We start from the raw sequence: 11,062 nt of genomic DNA, 5'->3' as shown, positions 1-11,062 counted from the left end.
ATTTTCATCTCATTTTTGTTGCCTGTTTCTCCACTGTCAACATTTTTACCCTTATCAAACTTAAAATTCCCTCCATCTAAGCTGGCTGCTTTGCTGACACTTGCATCACAAAAAAAATTCATCTCATTTCTGTTGCCTGTTTCTCCACTTTCAACATTTTTAACCTTCTCAAATTCAAAATTCCCTCCATCACTTTTATTGCTTAATGTAAATACCTGTTGGATCTGCTTGAGCATTCTATCAAGAGCAGCTTTATCTTCCCCCAGTAGTCTTGTTCTTGTTCTATTCCATAGTAATTCATAATGATTGGACAAACTTTCCAGCTCCTGCAAATAAATTGAAGTTTTTCAGATCCTTACACAGTACTCAATTGCAGTTTTAAAAAAAGCCATATTACGGTAGCAAATACCTCCAGCTGCTAAGGACATCCACAAATGTAAAAGAATCGATCAAAAGTAGCTTCTTCTGAGCATTATTCCTCAGTTTCACCTTGCTCAATCTCTCCCTTTCATCTTTTTCATCTTTTTCAATATCAATACCTGTATCTGTGGCTAGCAGATCTATAGTCTCTTTACCGACAAATTCAAGAACCTGTATTCTCTTCCCAGTGGGTGCCTTTCTACTCTGACAGAACCAAAACACACATCATTTAATAGATGTGCATGCTGAGCATTTGAAAAAGAATGTAACCCATCTCTAACAAAGTTGGAGCAAGAGAGCTGACCTTAAAAGGTAGGCCATTTTGCTGAAAAGAATCAGCAAGATTAACAGCAGAATTTTCAATCCTGAAATCCAAGAACCAATAGCGTACCATTCAAATTGTCTAACATGAGCTATTAAGTATGATAAAGTTACAGTTGTCTCATTGAAAGAAAGGAGTCTAGATAAACAAATGATAATAAGAACTTAATTAAAAAAAATCTCAATCTTGTGAGCATTCTCTGCAAATTCAGAACTACTTTTGACATTAAGAATTGATTACAGATTTTGGAGAAGAAAGAAAATAACTTGCTGCCAATAACTTAGCAAAAGAGATGACACTGAGATTAGAAGGATGTGACTGGTTTTGGGTAGTTTTCGGTAGGTTTGAACCAATTAAAAAATTAAAACAAAATTGATCAATATTTGTGTTTTAGAAATCTTAATTCAAAGTATAACAGGTCTGTATTTTAAAATATTTAGTTTGGTACATAAAACCAAAACAAAATTGTTTTTATTTGCACAAAATAATGTAAGTTGAAAGGCATTGATCCGGAAGGTAACAGAGGATTCCATGAGAATCAGAAATAACAGACCAGAAGAACAGGACTGCGGCCATGGCAGTGTCTGTCGATAATGCAACCACAGCAGTGTCCGGGTCAGATCAACAAATGCAGTAGTGGCCCCTGACTGTGTTAATCCAGAAAGTGAAATGTTTGGACGCCATTTCATCCCCAGCAACAGAAAGATTTCTTCTCTAGCTAGAGAACCTTCTAGCAACTAAAAAAGAATCCATAAAAGAAGGTTGAAACAACTGCTTGGATCATGGAGGATTTGGAAATATTGTAAAAAGTGAGGAAACTCTGTTATTCACAATTATAAGGAGATTGACAGAAAGTAGTAGATATTGCTACACACACTACTTGTACTTCTTCCAAAGTAATAGAACAAGGTACCAAGGCATTTGTCATTACCACTCATTCTGGTTTTTCCATCGTGGTGCTTCCAGGATAACATCTTGGGAGTTTCCATTAATATTTTTGCAACTCAAATTTGTTTGTGTTCACAATATTTAATCAAGAATCTAAGGCTTCTAGGAAGAATGGGATGTGTTATGGAACAGCAGGTAAAATGCTCTAATCTCAAGGCTTATTGCACACTTGTGCAGGGCCAAGAAAGCAAAGTAAAAGGATATTTACTTGTTGAAGACAAAGAGGCTCTATAAATGTTAGATGATTCCAAGAGGGCACTTGTGGCTATTTTCTTGACATGAATGGTAAAATTTGAAATCATTCAGGGAAGCTCTTAGTTCATTAATAAATAATTAAATTAGACTTGTTCCTAAAGCACTGAACTAAAGCTTTCAGTCATACAAAGAACTACCATGCAAAGTAATAGCCCAGGTCCAACTACAACTTTTCCTGGTAATTTATGGAAAGAAAAGATAATAGATACAAATGGAGACTCAAGAGCACATAACTACTTCATGAAACATGCTCCAGAAAAGAGTGCTCACTGTCATCTTTCCATGTCGATGAAAATCCAAAAAGTTCATTATCTGGGATAACCTAGGAACAACCATTGGATAGTGTAAACATATTCTTTAGATGCAGAAAATGGCACCAATTCAGCCATCTGTTCCCTATGACAAAAGTAAAGAAGTATAACAGAAGAAAATATCTTGAAGTGTAAGGAAGGAGCATAGTGTTACTGTTACTAGTCAGACTAGACGAAAAATAACAGGCTGATTTTTAACTTGGATTCGGATTCTGTAGAAAAACTCTGACCAAAACTCAAAAAAATTGCAATTATATATATAGTATGTATATAATATGGTTTTTATTTTAAACCTTCGAGTTGATTTTCCATTGTTTTCACAAACTCAACTGAGAATCATGAATCTCAAATGTCAAACTTGGCTAAGTTTGTGAGTCTCGTCTACAGATTCACTGACCCTAATTCAGACTTGCCAAGAGTTGCCACGTACAAACACAGATATCAGGAAAGACACAAAATAAGCTATAATCCACTGCATTTCAGTAACAAGGTTGTCCAAACAGATGGACGTATTTCAACAAAGGCAGTCTAGGGCCCATTTTGTGGGGACATCAAGGGGGAAACTGTATGTATGTATGTACGTATGTATAGATATGTATGTATGTATGTATGTATGTATGTATCCATACAAACACACATACACACACACACACACACACATATATACATCAAGGGAAAAACTGTATGCATGTATACATACATATATGTATGCATGCATACATATATACATGTATATATGCATATATACATACATGATACATGTATGCATGCATACATATATGCATATATATATATATGCATACATACATATATGCATACATATATACATGTATATATGCATACATGATACATGTATGCATATATACATATATACATGTATACTAAGTCACCAGGTTCGACCGAATTCCTTCCTTGAAGTTCGAAATTCGCTGAACTTAAAACAGTCTATAAAATTCGCCAAAAATTCAGTCAGATTCACATCAAATTCGTATCGAAAAATAGGGATGATGTGTTTGCAGAAAAGTTTTTTTTTCCTTGCGCTTTTAGGGTTTCATCAATTTTTTTTAATAAATACGGCGGCAAACATAGCAGCACACATCGGTTGCTCAATTTGCAGTCGCTTTTTCTGCAGACGCGAGTTGCATTTAGGTCGCGAGTTGCATCAATTCCAGTCTGCAATCGTGAAAGCATATGTTTCCTATGGTTTATATTTTATAAATGTGTCATCTTTTTGTAATGATTTCAAATCTATTTATCAATGTTAAACTATTTAGGCAATTTAAAAAGATATATTACATATGTTTATTAAAAATTTAAAAGAATTATAAGGCGAATTTAATTCGAATTTTTTCCTTGTTGAACTTCATTCGAATTTCAAAGCTGTCAAACTTCGAATTCGAATTCGAACCTGGTGACTTAGCATGTATATATGCATATATACATACATGATACATGTATGCAAACATTCATACATGTATGTATGCATGCATACATAAATAGATGTACATATATATGTAGAGATACTATGTGTGTGTTTGGGGGAGGCAATCTGGTACAGTATAGATCCAAATAAGAAGTTTTCATTTCTGCAAAACCCCCAATATATATACATATACATACATGTGTGTATGTGTACATAGATACGTGTGTGTTTATATATCTATATGTGTGTGGTGGGGGCCGCGGGTTTACTAAAATTTCCACAAGTTTAACTATATAGCGCCAGTGTTACATATAGTTAAGACAGTGATAACAATAAAACTATAAATATTAGAGAATTAAGATTGAGATGCAACAAAAGCAGTATAGCAACAAGAAGCATATCATGATTCAGATTCATAGGTATAAGGCAAGTTTATATCTCTAAACAGTGACAGCGGTATAACTACAACAGCAACAAAAATTTAAGACAGCAACAACAGTATAACTAATCCTTAAGATCACTAATGAGCATTTACAGTCCCCAACTCATAATGACAAATAAAATCATAGATACAGTCAGCAAAATTTCAATAAATCGGGTGTACAAAGTCAATAATCAAGTGATATTCAGCAAATGAGTATCTAAAGTCACTGAAAAGTGAAACCTTTAATACAATATCAAATAACAGAACCAAGCCATAGCTACAATGGTACAATCTATCAAAAGTCAATAAATACTGTCCATTGATACAAAATGACAGCCAATGAGTACTTTATGGTGATACAGAATCATCGTTAAATGAGTATTTGCCACTAAATATAAGTAATGTAGCCTATAAGCAAATTCTCTTCAAAAATTATGCAAAAACTCTTTTTCTCCCAGGGATGCTCAGGATGCCTGAACATCCCTAGAATGGTCAAGGGACATCTCAGCCATCCCAAGCTGTCCTTGGGTCATCCAAACTCCTTTGCTATATCAGAAACATCATTTGCCTTGTGATATTTTTCCTTTCTTGAAAGATTTGAGGGCGGCCAGGTTGCCTCCCCTACAATCCCACCATCTCAAAAACATGAAAGAATGAAGACACTGGTTATAGGGTCATGGATGCATCTCCATGGAACATAGAAGATTACCCCAGATGAAAAGGTAAAACACTTCATCACCAAAGTATGAGAGCATCCAGAAAATAGCCCAACACAGCTAAAATAAGTTTAACTTGAAATATCTAATTCCTTCTTTGTTCTACAACAATTAAGTACCCAAGAAAGTAGTATAATATAAGCAGTACAATATAAGCACATTGTGAGAAAAGCAAGTAGTTCTATTGAAAACACAAAGAGAGGGAATCAGTAAATAATAGATAGAGAAATAGAGTAGCATCAACACAACCTTAACAACCTAGAAAAGCTATGAAATTCAGAGACTGTGTGCTATGAATGCTCTGAACTGTTGAGTTGAAGTAAAAGTAATAGTTGAAGTGGGAGGTTCTCCACACAAATTGAAAAAGTAAATCCTGGGACTGTCGTATCTTAAGCTTCATCCATTGCTACTTGCTCTTAGCGCTTGGTAAGGCATTAGGTAGAAGCAAGAGGATTAGAAATATAAATGTCATTGTTAAATAAATGTACATCAGGTAGCAGGCAGGGGATTTGCTAGAGAAGAGGCAAGGAAAACCAAATTATGCCACTAGTAGTAGAAAAGAACTTCACCCATTGTTACGAATTAAAAGAATGTAGATGTGCTAAGATCATAGAGACTTGAACAAGATCACCATCGTGAATAGACATCCAGCATAGCAGAATGATGATTTGTTGGACCAACATCAGCATTCTAAATGCTTTACAAAGATGTACTTCAAATTTAAGTACCATCATGTGTCTATGAATAAAGAGATATGAAAGACAACCTTTAAAACAAACTAGTCTATTTTGTATATATCAATGGTTGGTACTTCCTTTTAGTTTGTGGTACTTACTACATTTATGAGATTCGTGAATAGTATATTGAGAACATTCATAGATAAGTGTATCAATGCATCTAGACGATATTTTAGTTTTCAGTTTCTACATGGAAACTTGAACAATTTCACCACTGTAAATAAGCATGCACTATAGCAGAATGATTATTTTTTAGACCAACATCAGCATTCTAAATACTTTACAAAGTTGTATTTCAAATTTAGGTACCATCAGGTGTATATGAATCAAGAGATATGGAAGACAACCTTTAAAACAAAATAGGGTTTATGTTCCTTTCAGTTTGTTGTAGTTACCACATTTATAATATTCATGAATAGTGTATTGTGACCATTCGTGGATAAGTGTATTAATGTATCTACACAATATTTTAGTTTTAATTTCTAGATGGAAATAAAATCCAACTCATTTAAAGCAAGTCTTGCAAGTGTTGAAGGAAAAACAGCTTTTATGCAATATGAAGAAGTGTGAGTTTGCAAAGCAAATCACTAGTCTATTTGAGATGTGGATGAAAAAGGTGAATTAAGAGCTGATCTAGCAAAACTTGAGGATATTACAAATTGGCCCATGCCTAAGAATATAGCTTTGTTGTAGATCGGTGCATGAGGTTCTCCATTCGTTCATTCTCTACAATAGCAAATACCTTGCTTGATATTGCTTAAGTGGCAAGAGTTTTAATTCATACCACTGCTTTGAATTCGGTGAATTGTGAAATCAGAAATACACTGTGCCTAGTTTGCAACAAAAATTCGATGTGAAAATGAATGCTGGTGAGTTACATAATGATGGGCAATTTTATTCCATAATGGTCAAGCCATTATAGCTACTTAAAGATTCACACCTTGACCCTTGGTACTTGTCTCACATATCAAAAGCGTTCCCCCGTCTCTAAGACCCATACGGAAACATCCCAAAACAATAGGATACTTCAGATCAAGGTTTTTTTCATCTTTATACGTTTCCTAGAGACATCCCTTGAAATTAGGAATTTCCTAGTACAGGCTTCTAAGATACAGCATACAAATTACAAGGGATTTTCCTCAAGTGCTAATACGTGGTTGAGAAAAGCTAAAAAAGCTACAGAAACACACTAATAGACATGTAACTTTCTTTTTCTTATATAATTATTTACAAGCCTTTAGAAAATGTTTCCTTGTTGAATCTCATAGCGAAAATAGTAAGAAAAGAAACATTAATAAAGCTTAAGATGCATACATAGCACTAAAAATAAAACAAATGCACTAAGGGGAAATAGCTCAAATATTTAAATATAGAATTACCTGATTATTTTCCAAAACCTAAACAAATTGACACAGGATTGCTGTGACCTACATTAAACCTGGTAAGGATAGCCGCATTTTAGTGTACAGTTAATAATGTCATAAGAGAAAAAGACACAGACATTAACTATAATATTTCAAACCCCGAACGAAATTTTAAGTTTCTAGAAAGATATATCAAGTTAAATGAAGAAAACATCATAAAAATAGCCGCATTAAGAAAAATAGCCCAAGGATCTACAGTTACACCATTACATAAGCAAAAACGAAGACAACACAATAACTAAAATCCTTCCAAAACCCTCGACTATAATAGATTCTCCATCTACTAGACTAGAATTTCTTCTAAAATTAGAAAAGAAAATATGAAGAAGATGAGTATTTTCATTTGCAATCTAAGAAATCTTCATACACATAACGAACAAAATTATGCTTCAAAAGAGAAACACGTTATGCTAACCCTATTATTTCGGCTAAATTTACCTAAGAAAAGCAAATCGCATACCTACAGTTAGAAGACAAATAAAATGGATGTAACATTAATCTAAAACCAGAGCTAGAGCTGACGCTTTTACATTGTCTGAAGCATATCTTTGCTAATTTAGCAAAGATAAATGCATAAAAACCTTCGGAGGAAAAGGGCTCAGAAAGCTACAAATCTTGTAAATGGGTACCTATTTCAGCGCCAAATTTATCAGCGAGAACCTTCGGTAGCATAAAGAAAAAAAAAAAAAACCAGCTCGCCAACTTAAACTTAAGAAAAGAAAATATGAAGAAGAGAAATATTCTCATTTGCAATCTAAGAAATCTTCATAAACATAACGAACAAGATATTGCTTCAAAAGAGAAACACATTATGCTAACCCTGCTATCTCAGCTAAATTTACCCAAGAAAAGCAAATAACATATCTACAGTTAGAAGAAAAATAAAACGGGCGCAACATTACTCTAAAACCAGAGCTACAGCCGATGCTTTCACATTGTCTGAAGCATATCTATGCTAATTTAGCAAAGAAAAATGCAAACAAAACCTTGGCAGGAAAAGTGCTCAGAAAGCTACGAATCTTGTAAATGGGTACCTATTTCAGCGCCAAATTTATCCGCGAGAAGCTTCGGTAGCATAAAGAAAAACAAAAGACCAGCTCGCCAACTTAAACTTAAGAAAAGAAAATATGAAGAAGAGAAATATTCTCAATTGCAATCTAAGAAATCTTCATAAACATAACGAACAAGATATTGCTTCAAAAGAGAAACACGTTACGCTAACCCTGTTATCTCAGCTAAATTTACCCAAGAAAAGCAAATCACATACCTACAGTTAGAAGGAAAATAAAGTGGACGCAACATTACTCTAAAACCAGAGCTAATTTAGCAAAGAAAAATGCAAACAAAACCTTCAGAGGAAAAGCGTTCAGAAAGTTACAAATCTTGTAAATGGGTACCTATTTCAGCGCCAAATTTATCCGCGAGAACCTTCTGTAGCATAAAGAAAAACAAAAGAGCAGCTCGCCAACTAGTTTAATTTAAAACAAAATAATACTCAAAACCGAATTGCTTTGGCATGTATAACGGGATGTAAACCCCTGAACGCAGTCGTAAGGTCCGAACGACTGGCTATAGCAGGTTCTTGACATGTGGCACTGGCAGGATTGGATACGAATTGGCTATAGCAGGTTCTTGACATGAAATGCAATTAGACATTGTTTATGAGAAGTTTATTGTTGATTGTTTTTTGTTTTTTTTTATTGTAGAAGATTTGATTTCAGTACTATCTAGGTGTAGCTGATGATTTTTGTGTACATATTATTTTTTTTCCTTACTTTTAACTTTTTGAGAATCATTCCAATTTATTTCCTTATGCTTATAATGAATTGTCTCGAGAAATTTAATTGAGAGGTAACTTGATGAGCTATTAAACTTGTGTATAGAAACAATTATAGAGTTTTTGATATTCATCTATATATTTTTAAGTACATTGTGATGTCAACTTTCAAATGAGAGTTACATTACATGATGCTCAAAAGAGAACATAGGTTTGGAGATTTCAACTTTCAAAATGATAGTTCTCTAATAGGATGCTCAAAAGAGAATATAGGTTTGAAAAATATAGTATATACAATATATAAACAATCTAATTCTATGATGGAGATAAACATTAATAATGATAAGGAGTATTTGAAGTTTGAGTTTGTCAATAATGAGCAACTTGGTCTTGATGTTATTCTTGTTGGAAATATGTTCGACCATAGATTGGACGTTGTATATGTAGTGAAAAAATTTATATGATTTAAATCTTCACTAGAAAGGGTATTGCTAGGTTTTCAAAATCTTTGGATATTATATCAATGCACTTAGAGAGATTGTCAATCTTATTTTTTGAGGTCTTGAACTAAGTGTTGATATTGGCAATCTATAATATATTCGGTTAGCTCTTTGTTGTCATTCAATGCCTTTTGTAACCTGGTTGATAAGTCAATCATCTAAAAGAGAAGGTTAGAGTATATTTATTGCATTGCAAATTTATGAGAACTAAAATTTTAAGCAAAAATAGCACATATATATTTTCACATAAACCATAAGATAACTTGATGACAAGTTCCAATGGAAACATTCTTTAACATAATGATACCAAGAGGGATAACCTTATAATTGGGAAAAATAACAATGACGTAACCGTAGATGAAGGGTTCAACTCAAGAACTATCTAATCATACGACCTAACATGAAATACTCCTAAGATTCAGACAACAAAATGAAAACACACGAGATATGAGTAAAATGATGATTTTATTGATTTATACAACGAAATACATTAAAAACATTTGACATAAGGGTTATGAATAGCATAATATTATAGTCTTGAATTACAATGAAATGCAAACACAATCTAGTGTGCAATTCTAGTTAGCCAATAATTTTAGATTTAAGTGTGTAGAATTTTTGTCATTGAGAACCTTGAGACCTTTTGAGGAAAACTAGGTCTACTAACTTATTCAAAATTTTAATTTTGAGCTTCTCTAGATACTTGGATTTGAAGTAAAGTTCCCTCCCATGAAGAGTATAAATTAAAATCATGAGATTTTCAAAATCCATAATGTTAGCTAGCCATTTTTTTGGATTTGACTATAGATTTTTTTCTATCGAGAATCTTGACATTTATCAAGCGTGGTTCGTCAAAAGAATATCTTGTGAGTTGATATGTACTATGTGATGCTATTTAATATCATGAACTTTTAATTTTCTACTAAAAATGAACTAGTACTCAACTAACTCTTGATTATGTGAAATGAATGTTCTTTTATAGTAAGCAACAATAAAACAGCTTGGGTTAACCAAAAAAGTGATGTTTTCCAATGCACATGCATGAAGAATCATAGGTCCAATAGTGAATAAATTCATATTTTTATTTTCATAAGTAAATGTGTAGATGATCCCTCATAATATGAGTACAACAATATATATAAGCACTAAAGCTTAATGTGTTCACAATCATTAACCTTCCTAAGAATAATAACCTTATGGATGACATTATTAATTGATACATAATTCAACTATATGGTGCACAACCAAATCAATCTTTTTTAAAATAAATTTAACAACTCACATTATGTTAACCAACAAGAAAATACTTAGTAATGATGGGGTCTTATAAAATATGTCCACATAAATCTTTGAAATGAATTTGAAGGCTCTTTAATCAAGATGTGTTACCACAATAGAAATACTAATTTGATAATATAAAACTAAATCACTTTGAGGTTTTTTTTCAAGTGGGTTGTAGCCTTTGCTATTGCTGACCATATTTCCTTGAGTCATTTGCATAAATAATATAATTACTCTTGTTGTTCCATATTATTATGGAACAAATGAAACATGGGTCAACCTATTTCCACAAAGGGACTTCTTTGGTATTATTATTATTTGTTTGGTTCTACATGGCTTCACCTCCTCTAGCATTGACTTCGAGATCAATTTGTACGTAGATTTGTACTATTTATACACAATATTTCCTTTCAAAATTACTAGGACATTGACAAAGGCAAAACCTCGATATCATATTTTAATTCTCATCTCATGTTCACCATATGTAAAGGAATTTATTTGGAATCTTTTTTATTTTGTATGGT

General features: G+C 32.9%; 1 long non-coding RNA gene across 1 annotated transcript; it reads right to left on the bottom strand.

The window, feature by feature from the left end:
- Positions 1 to 724: 724 nt before the first annotated feature.
- On the bottom strand, positions 725 to 8,086 carry LOC131049307 (uncharacterized). Its single transcript, XR_009106707.2, has 3 exons — positions 8,015 to 8,086; positions 6,936 to 6,994; positions 725 to 785 (listed from the first exon to the last, which is right to left on the bottom strand). It is a non-coding gene; the product is annotated as an uncharacterized LOC131049307 (long non-coding RNA).
- Between the last annotated feature and the right edge of the window lie 2,976 nt (positions 8,087 to 11,062).

Source organism: Cryptomeria japonica, chromosome 8 (genome assembly GCF_030272615.1).
Source record: "Cryptomeria japonica chromosome 8, Sugi_1.0, whole genome shotgun sequence".
NCBI lineage: Eukaryota > Viridiplantae > Streptophyta > Pinopsida > Cupressales > Cupressaceae > Cryptomeria > Cryptomeria japonica.
The sequence above is the reverse complement of the archived record's forward strand: the minus strand, read 5'-3'. Positions and strand labels throughout refer to the sequence as shown.